Here is a 14750-nt window from a genome sequence, read left to right as displayed (position 1 = left end):
TAAAGGAAAACAAAGAATTATGGAGTTAAAATTTAGAAGCCAAATTCCACTCCCACACAATTTAAGATTTCTTTCCATGGTAATCCTGCCAGATCATGACCTGGTCTCTGTCTGAATACTTCTGGGAACAGAGTTCATTACCTTATGAGGTAGTTTTTGTTGAAAAGTCCTTGCATTCTGTGAAAGTTCCCTACATAGAAATTGCCCTCTGTGATGTTCAGTCTGGCCTCTGAAATGACAAAAGTGTTTACTCCCTCCTAAGAGCTTATGAAATATGTGAAGACAGCTCTTATGACTCCCCTTAGTACAGTCAACTTAAGCCAATCAGTCTTCCTGTGACCTAGTTTATAGACCACTCACCATTGTGGCTACATCCTCCTGAACAGCTCCAAGCTTGTCAATGTAGCTTTTACAATGTGGCGCCCAGGTCTGTTTTCAATACTTGCGACATGGGCTAATTGGTGTGGACTACATTGGTACCATTACCTCCCAGAGTCTGGACCCTATATTTTATTAATGCTCATAAAATGATAGGTTTTTGAATAGTAGAATCACACTGTGGACTCTATATAGAGTTTGTGGTAAATTAAATTAGCTGAAATCACTCAATATGGTTATACTTGTAATTTATACTTCGCACTTCAATCCGAAATTTTACATTCCTTTCTTCTAAATTTCCTCTTGTTTGTTTCAGCCAAACATTTTAACCTTTGAGACCAATTTGCACCTTGATTGTGCCTTCCCTCCCAACTTAAACATGTTTTTGCATAGAAAAGTGAATTTCTGTTTTCAAAGAAAATAGCATCATCTAACGTGTTTTTATTCATTCATTTTTCAAATTTATTTTTGTATTTCACACCATCTTCATGGTTAATAACACTAAAATGAGGTTATGTTAAAGTAGAAAAGTTAAAAAAAACAGAGTATTATTGATTTCCTTCCTTTGAGAAGGGCCCCCTCAGACCTGGAATTCCCAGGCAGTCAGGTTCCTACTTATTCTTTATCATGTGTGGCCTGAGAAAAAGAAAGGCCTCACAGGGAAATTAAAGGAGCAAGTGGGGTACCTCCATGTGAGAGAACTCGGCAACATTCAAAAAACTTACTACTTCATTTTTATATGGAGAGATTTTGTGGAGGTTTTTTCCCAGTCAAGGGATTCATTCAGCAAACATGTATCTAGCACTTTCAATAAACCAGACATTGTGCTAGATTTTGGGTAAAAAGAGTTAAAAGGCACAATCTGCTTTCAAAAATACAAGATTCAGAAAAGGAGAAATGTGTGTATTGAACAAGCTGCAATACGGTGAGGAAACACCAGCAACAGAAGCACACAGGAGAACAGGGATGGCAAAGGGGAAAGAGTGGTGGGGGATTGTTAAGAGAAACACTGGCTGAAAGGGATGAGCTCTGAGACCGGTACTGATGTTAAAAAATGAGCAAACATTCTCCAGGTGCACAAGGCAGAGGGACCAGCACATGCAAGGATACAAAAGGTGTGAAGCATGTTTGTACTGGTGAGAGAGTTAAAGCAAATGTAACACATACTGTGAGTGTGAAATACCAAATTTTGAAGACGTACCCTTTAAAAAAAAGTAAAAAATTTATGGATAATTTCCATATTGATTTTTAAGGTGACCTTTTTATATTGTAGTAAAATATATGTAACACAAAATTTACCATTTTAACCATTTTTAAGTGTACCATTCAGTGGCATAACTGCGTTCACAAGGTTGTGCAACTGTCACCACTATCCATTTCTAAACCTACTTCATCATCCCAAGCTCTGTACCCATTCAACAATAACTTCCCATTCCTCCGCCCCTCAACTCTTGGTAACCTCTATTACATTATCCAAATTAATTCCATATTGATTTTTTATCTTTCTTCTTTTTTTTGGTTGTATCATGCAGCTTGCAGGATCTTAGTTCCCCAACCAGGGATCCAACCTGTGCCCCCTGCAGTGGAAGCACGGAGTCCTAACCACTGGACTGCCAGGGAATTGCCAATTTTTTATATCTTATGTTGAAATAATATTTTGGATATACTGGGTTAAATAAAACCTGTTAAAATTAAGTTCACCTGTTTCTTTTTACACTTTTAATGTGGCTACTAGAAAGTTTTACATTATTTATGGGGTTCACATTGTATTTCTACTGGACAGCACTGTGCTAGGGCATAATGTGCAAGTAAGGAAACAGAGAGGGATGATGCTAGAAGGAGTAGATACAGGTCAAGTCATGAGGAGCCTTATATCACCCTGTAAGATAAAACCTTATAGGTAATGGAGAGCCAATAAGGGACTTATAAGAGAGTGACAAGTTCAGGCTCATGTTACAAAGAACACCATGGTGGCAGTGTGGGTGCTGGATGGAGGAGGGCAAGGCTAGAGGCAGGGAAGACCCGTAAGAAGACTCACAAGAGCAGAGCCAAGATGGGAAGAAGATCCAAATCAGGGTAGACAAAGACAGAATGGAAAAGAACAACGGTTCCTAACAGAATGGTGGCATCAAAATCACCTGGATTAGTAAACAAGTCACAACTTTTACAACTAGAATTTTGAAAGTTTGATGAATATAAAATCAGTAGCTTTCCAAACCCAATATAAAAATATGAAGAAAATCCCATTCATAATAGCAATATATGCTGTTTTAAAACTACAAACCACATGTTTTTAACACAACAACCGCACGTACACATACACACAAACCTAGGTATAAACTCAACAAGAAATGTGCAAGATCAATACGAAAAAAATTAGAAACCTTTACTGAAGATATAGAAGAAGACTGGGAGAGTGGAGATATATTATAGCAACTATCACTTACAGCACGGGTCACGTGCCAGGCTCCTTACATGCATACTCACGTATACTCATGTATGTTCATATATACATTACTCATTTTTTTTGATGGACTCAGACTCTTTATCACTGAGATTCTTTTCCTGAACACAGGAAGAAAGTAGAACATACAGAATGTTTTCCACGGGGGCTCAGCACTCATCTTCAACTATACTTATTGCAAGTGATTTGGAAGAAGGTCCAATAGAGAAATAGGACACAAGTTTTTTCTGTAAAAATTTCACTGAATAAATATAAAGGAGATCTGGGACCTCCCTGGTGGCACAGTGGTTAAGACTCTGTGCTCCCTAGGGCTTCCTAGGTGGTGAGGTGGTTAAGAATCCGTCTGCCAATGTAGAGGTCACGGGTTCGATCCCAGCTCCAGGAAGATCCCACATGCCGCGGAGCAACTAAGCCCGTGTGCCCAAAAAAAAAAAAAGACTCTGTGCTCCCAATGCAGGCGGCCCTGGTTCGAGCCCTGGCCAGGGAACTAGATCCTACATGCATGCCACAACTATGAGTTTGCATGCCACAACTAAGGAGCCAGTGAGCTGCAACTAAGGAGCCTGTCTGCCACAACTAAGGAGCCTGCCTGCCACAACTAAGACCCAGTGCAACCAAATAAATATTTTAAAATATATATATATATTTAAAATATGTATATTTTAAATATATATATACATACAACACACATATAAAGGAGATCTATCATTCAAATTGTAAAAAGAAACTTCCCCCAGTGCACAGTCCAGAAAAACTCCAATCCGACAGCAGTTTCCTGAATCCCCAGTGCCAGGTGTAGTAGCTGAGAGCTGAATTTGCCAGCAGCCATTGCTTGAGGATGGTGATATAGGAGCATTTGGGGGGAAAGATTCTTTACACACACCTAAGGACCATACACCCACACCTCTTCCTTCTACCTCCCTAAAACGCCGGCCAGCATCAAATCCCTCAGAACTGAGGACAGCTGGGTGAGAAGTAAATGCCTCAGGATTACGAGCACAGTTCTGTTCCACCCTTCGAAGAGCTGCGATTTTCCTGTGTTGTGAAATGATGAGACTGTAGTGAGCAGTTTCAGGCTTTAGTGTCAGATCCACCTGAAATATGCTGACCATTCTGTGGAGGCCAAAATATTGTGGGGGGAGAGTGAAAATCTCCTTAAATTTGCAGGAAAAGGCTGCCGGGCTATCTAGGTTTCCATACATGCTGTGGATCCTTTCAATGCCTGTCAGTAAATCCAGGTGAGTCTGCAAACATTTCTCGGTTATTTCATCAAGCAGACTTTGCAACGTGGATCCATGGTCTGATATTTGGGTTCTTATTTCTTTTCTTTTCTTTTTAAGATTTATTTATTTATTTATTGTTGACTGCATTGGGTCTTCATTGTTGTGTGCGGACTTTCGCTAGTTGCTGTGAGCAGGGGCTACTCTTCATTGCGGTGCATGGGCTTCTCAGTGCGGTGGCTTCTCTTTGTTGCAGAGCATGGGCTTTAGGTGTGTGGGCTTCAATAGTTGTTGCTCTCGGGCTCTAGAGCACAGGCTCAATAGTTGTGGCGCGTGGGCTTAGCTGCTCCAGGGCACGTGGGATCTTCCCGGACCAGGGATTGAATCCGTGTCCCCTGTATTGGCAGGCGGATTCTTAACCACTGCGCCACCAGGGAAGTCCCTCATTATTTTATCTTGAACATCATTCTCTTCATTCAATAACCTGACATGAATTTCATCATGTTCCATTCCCCAGAAATGCTTAATGTGTTCAACTCTGGAGAGCAATTAGCTCCTTTGATTCTCCACCTTCCACATCAACTCAAGTGCTTTTGAGACTTGCATTTCTAAGGCCTCTTCAGCATCTTCAAGCTGCTTCGTCAGGGGCTCAATGTGGGCTTTGAGCCTCCTCCACTGACATGGGCACCTCCTCTGCTGGCTCCATGGGCACCAGGGGGTGATTGTGGTGGTCAGAGGAGACCCAGCACTGGGGACCCAGCAGCTCCAGGTCCTTCTCACAGAGCAGGCTCAGAACCTGCTTGTGCTTCTCACACAGGGGTTTCTCTTCCTGCCATTTCCTCCTGCCCTCTGTGCTGGGAAGCGTCTTCACAAAATCAATCATGTGACATAAGAGCATCCCTCCTGAAGCTCTTGTCAGGGCAGTGTGGAGGCAGACAGGACAGGGGAAGATGTCCTGTAGATAACTCCCAGCACTGCTGGGTGCAGGAGTGACAGAAGTTGTGCCCACAGTCAGTGGTCCTCAGCCTCAGGTGATCCAGGCAGAAGGGGCAGCTGGCCTCTGCTGGCAGCTGTGCCAGGGAGGCCGCCAGGACCATTGTTCAGGGAGGGTTTCTGTCTGAGGAGACTTCTTTCAGAGAAACCTGGCTCTCCAGGGGCTGGGACTCGTGAGAAGCTTCTGACTTCAGCCTTCTCTCTCTTCCTTAACGGCTGCCAATAGGTTTGCCAGGGTCTGCAGGGAGCTGTGGCCACTCAGGCCTATTTCCAGCCCCTTCCCTTCAACTCTACAGCAGCAGCCGGGAGGACGGAGAGCCCCAGTGGGTCCCTGCTTCCTCTGGCACTTTTGTCCCTTTTACTCAATGGCCCCAAATCGCTTGTTAGGTAGTCCTCTTTTTCAGAGACACAGCTCTAGGCAGTGAAGAAAATCAACAGCACAGGGACACAATCAGCAAAATCCACACCTGGGCAACTCTGTGGCACCACTCCCAGGGTTCCTTTAGCGGTCCCTCAACTTCCGTTCACAGCACAGTCACGGTTGGAGAGGCAGCCAGCTGGGCAAGTCAGAACAGAGCAGGCAGCTCCAGCGTCTGCAAGAAATTCAGTTCTCCTACCTGCCACGTCGAGGGTGACCCGAGGCTCTGCTGGAGTGATGAGGATGGATCGAGTGGGATCTGGGGTGGGCAGGCGCTAGGGTCCTGTCAGTCAGTGTATGGGAATCCCTCACCCAAGAAATTCACGAGGAACTGGGGCTGGTTGGGGTAGTCCCTCTGGCGTCCCAAAGGAGGGCGCTCAGGACACTCCCCCTTCCAGCGTCCTTCCTTCTGACAAAAGCCACACTGGTTCGGGCCCTGGCAGCTTCTTGGTGGTCTGTCCAGCCTTCTCGGCCCTCCAGGATCCCCTCAAGGTGGCGAGTGAATCAGAGCAGCCAAAAGCTGCTCTTATCCCTATTGGCCTCCCCTGTTACATCTCGGTTGTCATTAGACCTTGAAGGCCTCCTCTACCAATGTCGACAATGGGGCCAGCCTCAAGCTTCTGTAATATTCTCCAGATATCAGGAGTGGCCTGGGTGATAAAATGCATGGCCAACAGTGTCCTCCCTTCTGTGGACTCAGGGTCTGTACTGGTGTCCTTCCTGATCGCCTCTGTCACCCAGCTCAGGAAGACTGCTGGGTTTTCATCTTTTTCCTGTGTAACCTCTTATCACCATTTACAGGCTTCACCATACACCTTTTCATTCCTTCTGATAGACAAGTAATATAATGTCTCATCCTAGCCTGGCCTATGTGATGTTCATTGTCCCAGCGGGGGGCATGTTCTGGGATTACATCCCCACTCACCTGATAAATTTGATGGTGTGGATTGGTGGTAAGTATGCCACTGCATGTTCCCTGGCCCTTCTCAGTACATGCTCCTTTTCATCTGGGACGGAACAGTGAGCCAGAATAACCACGATGTCCTGCCAGGTGGGAGAGAGTGTCAACCCTAGCCTGATAAATTCATTCCTAAATTTGTCAGGGTTCTCTGAGAACCTGCCAAACCTCTCCTTACAGATTCCTAACTCTCCCATTGAGAAGGGGACATGCACTGTAGTAATCCTTCCATTCCCATCCGCTACTTCCCGAAGCAGGTAAAGGTCTTGTAGGACAGAGGCAGGGGCTAACTCTGAACCTGATTCTGGGTGATAGGAAGTTCCACTGAGTTACCCCAGAGAGTCTAGACTCTCCCTCCTTGGGTAATAGAGGGTATAAAGGGACATAAGGAGGTGGAATTTGGGATTAGTCAGAGGGACCCAGAGAAAGATGCCCCTGGAGAAGTAGGTGGTTCTAGAGAAGTAGGGTATACTTGGTTTCCCCCCTGAGAAGTGGAGAAAGTTAAAAGGGCATCATCTAAAATGTTGGGAAGGTTTTCTGATTCCCCAGGCTTTTGATTACAGGAGCCGCATAGAGCAGGGTTTTGGTAAAGGACCATGAAGGCTTGGACATATGGAACTTCATTTTCCCACCTTGCGACAGTAAAGATACAATTGCAAGAAGTTATTGTAATTTAGAGACTCGTTTTCAGGCCATTTTTCTCCATCCCCCAACTTATATAAGGGCTAGGCAATGTTACAGTAGAGTTTAAGTTTTTCCCTTTTCAGCCCGTCTATTTGAAAATTTTCCAGTTTTTAAGGATACACTCCAGAGTTGTTTCTTCTGGCTTAGAAGAGGATCCTCCCATGCTGAGTAACCAAACGTGGTGACGCTGAAACAAGAGGTCTAGGCAGCCACTTGTCACCCACCGGGAAGCTGTGTTCCGTGGTCCCAGGGGTGCCCAGATCCTCTCCCCAGAAGAGGACAAGTCTACACATTACTCATTTAACCATTCCAGTAACCCCCTACAGAAGGTATTATAATTACCATCTTTAACAAAGAAAAGATTCTTTTACAGAAATACTCAAAATAATGTAGTAAATTCAATGCAAACTTAATTAAAAAATCTTTTTAAAAAGTGAATTGAACAAATGTCCATCAACAGAGGAACGGATAAAGAAGATGTGGTACATATATATAACAGAATATTCCTTAGCTGTAAAAAGGAACGAAATTGGGACATTTGTAGAGACATGGGTGGACCTAGAGACTGTCATACAGAGTGAAGTGAGTCAGGAAGAGAAAAACAAATACCGTATGAGACACATATAAGCGGAACATAGAAAAATGGTACAAATCAATCGGTGTGCAAGGCAGAAATAGAGACACAGATGTAGAGAACAAACATATGGACACCAAGTGGGGAAAGCAGGGGCGGGGGGGGGGGGTTGAGATGGGATGAATTGGGAGATTTGGGATTGCCATATATATATTACTAATAAGAAAAATATATACAAAATTGTACACTTTAAATATATGCAGTTTATTTTATGTCAATTGTATCTCAATAAAAGTTCTTATAAAAATGAATTGACCATCAAGAAAGTGAAAAAAACTCCACTGGACAGGAGAAAATATTTGTCAATCATATATCTCATAAGGGCATGTATCTAGAATATATAAAAACTCTTACAACTCAATAATAAAAAGGCAAGTAAAACAACTTAAAACAGGCAAGCAGGGACTTCCCTGGGGCACAGTGGTTAAGAATCCACCTGCCAATGCAGGGCACTTGGGTTTGAGCCCTGGTCCAGGAAGATCCCACATGCCATGGAGCAACTAAGCACGTGCGCCACAACTACTGAGCCTGCACTCTAGGGCCCCCGAGCCACAACTACTGAGCCTAAGTGCTGCAACTACTGAAGCCCACACGCCTAGAGCCCGTGCTCTGCAACAAGAGAAGCCACGGCAATGAGAAGGCTGTGCACGGCAACAAAGAGTAGCCCCATCCCCAGCAACTAGAGAAAGCCCGTGTGCAGCAACAAAGACCCCATACAGCCAGAAAATTAATTTTTTTAAAAAAGGCAAGGATCTGAATAGACATTTCTTCAAAGAAGATATACATATGGCCAATAAGCACATGAAAAGATGCTCAACATCATTATCTATTAGGAAAATGCAAATCAAAACCACGAGATACCACTTCACACCCACTAGGATGGCTCTAATTAAAAAGACATCTAATAAGTTCTGTCAATAATATGAAGACATTAGTACTCTCATACGTTGCTGATCTTGACATAAAAAGGTACGGCTGGGGACTTTCCTGGGGCGCAGTGGTTAAGAATCCAACTGCCAATGCAAGGGACATGGGTTCGATCCCTTTGTCTGGGAGGATCCCACGTGCCTCAGAGCAACTAAGCCCTTGTGCCACAACTACTGAGCCCACGAACCACAATTACTGAAGCCTGCGTGCCTAATTACAGGAAAAAAAAAAAGGTTACTGCTGCTTTGGAAAATAATCTGGCAGTTCCTCAAATGATTAAACACAGAGTTGCTATATGACCCAACTCCACCCCTAGATATATACCCAAGAGGAATGAAAACACGTCCACCGACAGTTCACAGCAGCATTATTCATAATAGCCAAAAAGTGGAAACAACCCAAATGTCTATTAGCTGATAAGTGGATAAATCAAATGTAGCACATCCATAATGTTACGGATTGAACTGTGTTCCCCTAAAAGATGTGCTAAAGTCCTAACCCCATTACCTACAAATGTGACTTTATTTGGAAAAGGCCTTTGCATACCTAATTAAGTTAAAATGAGGACCTGCTGGATTAGAGTGGGCCTTTAATCCAATATAACTGGTCTCCTTACATGAAGGGGAGAAGAGAAACAGAGATACACTTGCACAGAGAGAATTACGATGTGAAGCCAGACACTCTGGGATAAAGGCCATGTGAAAACAGAGGCAGAAGTTGGAGTTACACAGTTGTAAGCCAAGGAATGCCAAAGGATGCCAAGGACTTCTGGCAACCAACAGAAACTAGAAAAAGGCAAGAAAGGATCCTCCTCTAGAGCCCTCAGAGAGAGCATAGTCCTGCTGACACCTTGATTTTGGACTTTATAGCCTCCAGGGTTGTGAGAGAATACATTTGTTATTTTAAGCCACCCAGTTTGCGTTACTTCGTTACTTCGATATTGTAGCCCTAGGAAACAAATACACCACAGGATGGAATTTTATTCAGCAATAAAAAGGAATGTTCTTAAAAAAAAAAAAAAAAAGGAATGAATACTGATATATGTTGCAACATGGATGAACCTGGAAAACATTATGTTAAGTGAAAGAAGTCAATCACAAAATACCACAAATTGTATGATTCCATTTATACAAAATATTTAGATCTATAAAGGCAGAAAGATTAGTGGTTGTCTAGGGCTAGGGTACTGGGGAATGGGAGAGGAGTGACTGCTAATAGATACTGGGTACTTTGGGGGATGATAAAAATGTTCTAAAATTAGGTTGTAGTGATGGCTGCATAACTGTGAATATGCTAAAAATCACCAGATTGTACACTTTAAGCAACGAATTGTGAGAATTACATCTCAATAAAGCCACTTCTAAAAAACTACTTGACAAGCTGATTCTAATATTAATCTGGAAAAGAAATTGTAAGACTATCACCAAAACACTGATTAAATAATGAGTATGTGAGCTGATAAAGTGTATGATGTACAATAAAATAACAATAAAAATAATCATGAGGGACTATTTACCCTGCTGGATATCAAAGTATAATATATCTTAACACAGAATGTTAAGGTATTGGTCCAGCAAAATAGAAAATTAGGACATAGAACAGAAGAGAGTCCAGAAACAGACACTGTGTCGGTGAGAAATTAGTACATGATAAACATGGTATTTTAGATTAATGGGTCAAGAACGGACTGATATTCAGACTGACGTTGTTTGGAAAACAATAAGGCCCACACCATTTTCTCTCTCCCCCCCCCCCCCCCCCCCCGCCACAGGAATTAGAGAAAAACTCTAACATATAACAACTTACAGGAGAAAACATAATCATAAGAGAATACCCTGCCTCGAGGTAGAACAGGGTTTTTCAACCTCAGTACTACCGACATTTTAGGCCAGAAAAATTCTTTATTGTAGGGGCTTTTCTGTGCATTGTAGGATGTTTAGCAGCATCCTTAGCTTCTACCCACTGGATGACAACCAAAAAATATCTCGTGACATTGCCAAGTGGCTCCTAGAAAGCAAAATAGTTCCCATTTGAGAACCGCTGGGATAAGAATGAAAGCCACGAAATACAAAATACACATAGTAAAAGACTCATACATTTAAACATAAAATTTACAACTTTGGTTCTACAAAGATGCCATATGGTTAAAAGATAAGTAACAACTTTAAAATGCAGTATGTTGGGAATACATATTTCAAACTTATGAATGACAAAAGATTAATATCCTGAATATATAAAACACTACCATATTTGAAAAGCAACCCAATAGAAATGAGACACTTCTCAAGAGGAAATACAAATAGCCAACAATCATGAAAAGATGCTCAATCTCACCAATAACTAGGGAAATACAAATTAAAACACCAAATTAGAGTCATTTTCCACCCATCAGATTGGCAACAGTAAAAAAGATTGACATCATCAAAAGTTTAAAAAAGCTGGGTAAATAGGTATTATTATACACTGTTGGTGGGCAGTTTGGCATTAAACGTCCACACTCTTTCACCCAGTAATTCCACCTGCAGGTTTCCATCCTTGAGAAATGCTCACACAAGCACACACATGCAGGTGGAAGGAAGTTCTCTGCCACACTGTGCCTAACAGTGAAAAATGGTAAGCAACCTATGGCATCTCACATACTATAGGATCATAACATACTCTGGAATTCACAGAGCAAGTAGATCGACTATGGTAGATGTCTACATATTTTTAAGCATAAAAAGTCTAGTTGTTGAAAAGGTACAATATGCCACATTTGTAAAAGTTTAACACAAAATCGTATGTACCAACACATATCAATAAATGAAGAAACAGAAAAAAACACCCCAAACTGATAACAGTTTTTACCTTGGGTCAAGAGATTAAAGAAGAAAAGATGGAGATGGAAAGAGATAGGTCAAAGAAGACCTATTTTGTTTACATTTTTGACATAATTGTATGCATGGACTACAACTAAATTAAATATAAAAGAATACATACATTTTTAAAAATAAACTCAACTTGATCAAAATTTGATTCCTTCCCCCTCTTAAACCTCGTTTCTCCCGTACTTTGTAACTTTGGTATTAACAAAACCTTTCAGTGCAGTTCCTTCTACCCTTGTAATGCTACTAAAAAAATACGCTATAAATATTTCAGTGTTTTCAAGGAATGGGTATCTAAGGGAGTTTGCGTCCATTAACATATCAAAAGCTTATAAAGGTTTGGGTTTCGTTTATATTTTACCGAGCAGGTATCAATTTTGTAATAAATAATCATTAACGTTCTAGTTCTGATCCATTCCAGGGATGCAAAAAGAGAAAGCGGTGGCTCCCAGCAAGGCCCAGAGCAGCGGGTGTGGTCTGCGAGGAAAGAGGTGGTAACAATGGGGGCGGAGGACGGATGGAGAGGACGAAACTGTCGCTGTGGACGCGTGCAACACGCAGCGCCCAAGGAGATGCCAGATGCTGCGAGCCGTGCTCCCTTTTTAGCTAACTGGGTCAAGAAGCCACGAAGGTTTGGCAGGTAGTCCTATAGAGAGCAAAAGCGGGTCCGCGCAGGCGGCTCGGAAAGGGCGTGGGGGGCCGCGGACCGAGGCGAGAGCCCTCGTGGCGCACCTGGGCGCTGGGCTGCCCCCGCCACCCGCGAGGGAGGCGGGGAGAGGGGCAGGGCCAAGTCGCTTGGGGACTGCGAGGTCCCCGCAATCGGTCGCCCCCGCACACGGTGACATAGCCAGCTTCTTGAGCTCTCTCCTCCATCCGCACTGGAAACCGCCTCCGCCACTCGCAAAAGTCTGGAGAAAACCCTGTCTGGCCTCTGATCGTCGCTTACCTGCCTCCCTGGACCCGACCCGAACACCTGCGGCACCTCACGCTGAAGAACTGGAACCTCTGTGGCCACCTGCGCGCACCCACCCGGATCCACTAGGGCTGAAACCACTTCCGGTCCTGTGACGGGCTAAGAGGACAATCCCAGCCCGGCTGTACAAATGGCCGACGCCATCTTGTACGGAAGCAGCTGGGGCAGTTGGTGCTTCCCCGGTTTCTCCGCTGCTGAACAAAAGATCTGTTAAAATTGGAAGGGCTTAACATCTTTTCAGATAAGTGGTGTTTTTGTTTTTGTTTCTGGGTGATATTTTTGTTTGTTTTGGTTTTAAAGAAAGAAGCCTTTGGAACCTTCACAAATGCAATGTTGGACTGGTCCTTACTAATCAGCTCCAGCAGTGTTTCTCCAGCACGTTGATTTTCTTAACTGTTAAATGATAAAGGTAAATAGAAGAGACACTTGTTTAAATAAAGTTCGCTTATTAGCAGTGCATTTTATACTATGGCCATTATAATAATTTATGCCATCTTTTTTTTGTTTGTTTGTTTATCTTTTATGCCATCTTTTATAACAACCACAATACCTTCCATTTATATTTAAAAACTTGCATTCAACCAGTCTTTATCAGCAACTACTATTTGTGAGTCAGCTAATGTGTGCTCTGTGCTGTTGCTTTGTCATAGAAGGTGTAAAATAGGAGAAATGAGATGTGCGTAAACAATATGAGGGATAATAATAGCTGCCGTTTGGTGACTGTGCTCACGGTGTGCTAGGAATTTTGCAAAACATTTTACATATTTTATCTCATTTAATACTCATAGCCTCATGAGATGGTAATATCATTAGTACCTCATCACCAGCCAATCAGAAGAATGTCCACAAGCTGATTACTCACCCCCACAACCTCTTCCTCACCCTGTCTTCAAAAACCTTTCCCTGAAAGCCATCAGGAAGTTCAGATATTTTGAGCCCTAGCTTCCTGGACTCCTTGCTTGGCACCTTGCAATAAATGCTGCACTTTCCTTCACCACTACCCAGTGTCAGTAGATTGGCTTTACTGTGCACAGGTGAGTGGACCCAAGTTTGGTTAGGTAACAAATGTAGTGATTATTCTTGATGGAGTAGACTCTGGAAGAGGACATGGGGAGGTTCTTGAAATGCTAATAAGGTTCTGTTTCTTAATCTGAGTGCTCATTTACATGTGTGTTCAGGTTGCATATTTATGGGCACTTTTCTGAATGCATATATATGTCAATAAAAAGTGGTGTTTTTTTGTTTGTTTTAGTTTTTTAATGAAAGTAAAGGAGAGAAAAGTTTATAAGCCCAAAGAAGAAAAGGAACAGGAGAGGAGATTATAGCAAACAAATATCCGTATAATTTTAGAAGATAGAAATTAGATTAGGATGGGAGGATATATCATTTGAGGGATCCCACAATAAACTGCCTGCGCCATAACCAATCACCCTACATTTAAGGCCAATCAGCAAGCCCCATCTGTGCATAAGTAATTTCCAGTCAACTTTTTAGTACTTCACTCTTTGTCTTAGTTCCTTTGGACTGTAATAACAAAATACTATTGATTGGGTGGCTTATAAACAACAGAAATTTATTTCTCACAGTCCGTGATCTAGGTGCTGACAGATTTATTGTCTGGTGAGTGCCTACTTCCTGGTTTATACACAGCTGTCTTTTCACTATGTCCTCACTTGACCAAGGGGTAGGGAGCTCTCTTGGGCCTTTTTGTTTTTTTGACCACACCACGCAGCATGTGGGATCTTAGTTCCCAAACCAGGGATCAAACCTGTGTCCCCTGCATTGGAAGGACAGAGTCTTGACTACTGGACTGCCAGGGAAGTCCTCTTGGGCCTCTTTTATAAGGCATTAATCCCACTCATGAGGGCTCCACCCTCATGACCTAATCACTTCCCAAAGGCATACCCCTCCTGATACCATTATATTGGGAGTTAGTTTTTTTTTTTTGTTGGTTTTTTTGGGGGGGAGTTAGTTTTAAACAAATGAATTTTGAAGGGACACAAAACATTCAGCCTATAGCACTCAAATATGAAAAGACATCCAAGACTCACCAGTGATTGCAGGAGTGTCTCCAATACCCTTAATTAACATTTACTAAGGAACATGTATAGAACTCTGCACCCAGCATTTTGAGCACACACATACTTTAAAAACAAAGATTTTAAAAAATTAATTTTGATTTAGGCCATTGAGCAACTTTCTACATATTGCCAAAAAAAAAAAAAATGCTATCATAC

General features: G+C 42.6%; 1 protein-coding gene across 10 annotated transcripts in view; it reads right to left on the bottom strand.

Annotated features, from left to right (window-relative positions):
* The window catches only part of EXD2 (exonuclease 3'-5' domain containing 2), a 100250-nt gene that overhangs the window by 56109 nt on the left and 29391 nt on the right, over positions 1-14750 (bottom strand). For 2 of the 10 annotated variants that reach the window (XM_057730645.1, XM_057730646.1), the window contains exon 2: positions 6399-6517. The exons of 1 other annotated variant lie outside the window; for it this stretch is intronic. The gene's annotated coding sequence lies outside the window, so the exon portion shown is untranslated. Of the gene's footprint in view, positions 1-5522; positions 5649-6398; positions 7383-12486; positions 12576-14750 lie in introns of those variants that run through there. 7 more of the 10 variants (XM_057730647.1, XM_057730652.1, XM_057730643.1 and 4 more) reach the window with 6 other exon arrangements.

This window comes from Hippopotamus amphibius, chromosome 4 (assembly GCF_030028045.1).
Source record: "Hippopotamus amphibius kiboko isolate mHipAmp2 chromosome 4, mHipAmp2.hap2, whole genome shotgun sequence".
Taxonomy (NCBI): Eukaryota; Metazoa; Chordata; class Mammalia; order Artiodactyla; family Hippopotamidae; genus Hippopotamus; species Hippopotamus amphibius.
This window is presented reverse-complemented; position numbering and strand designations above follow the sequence as displayed.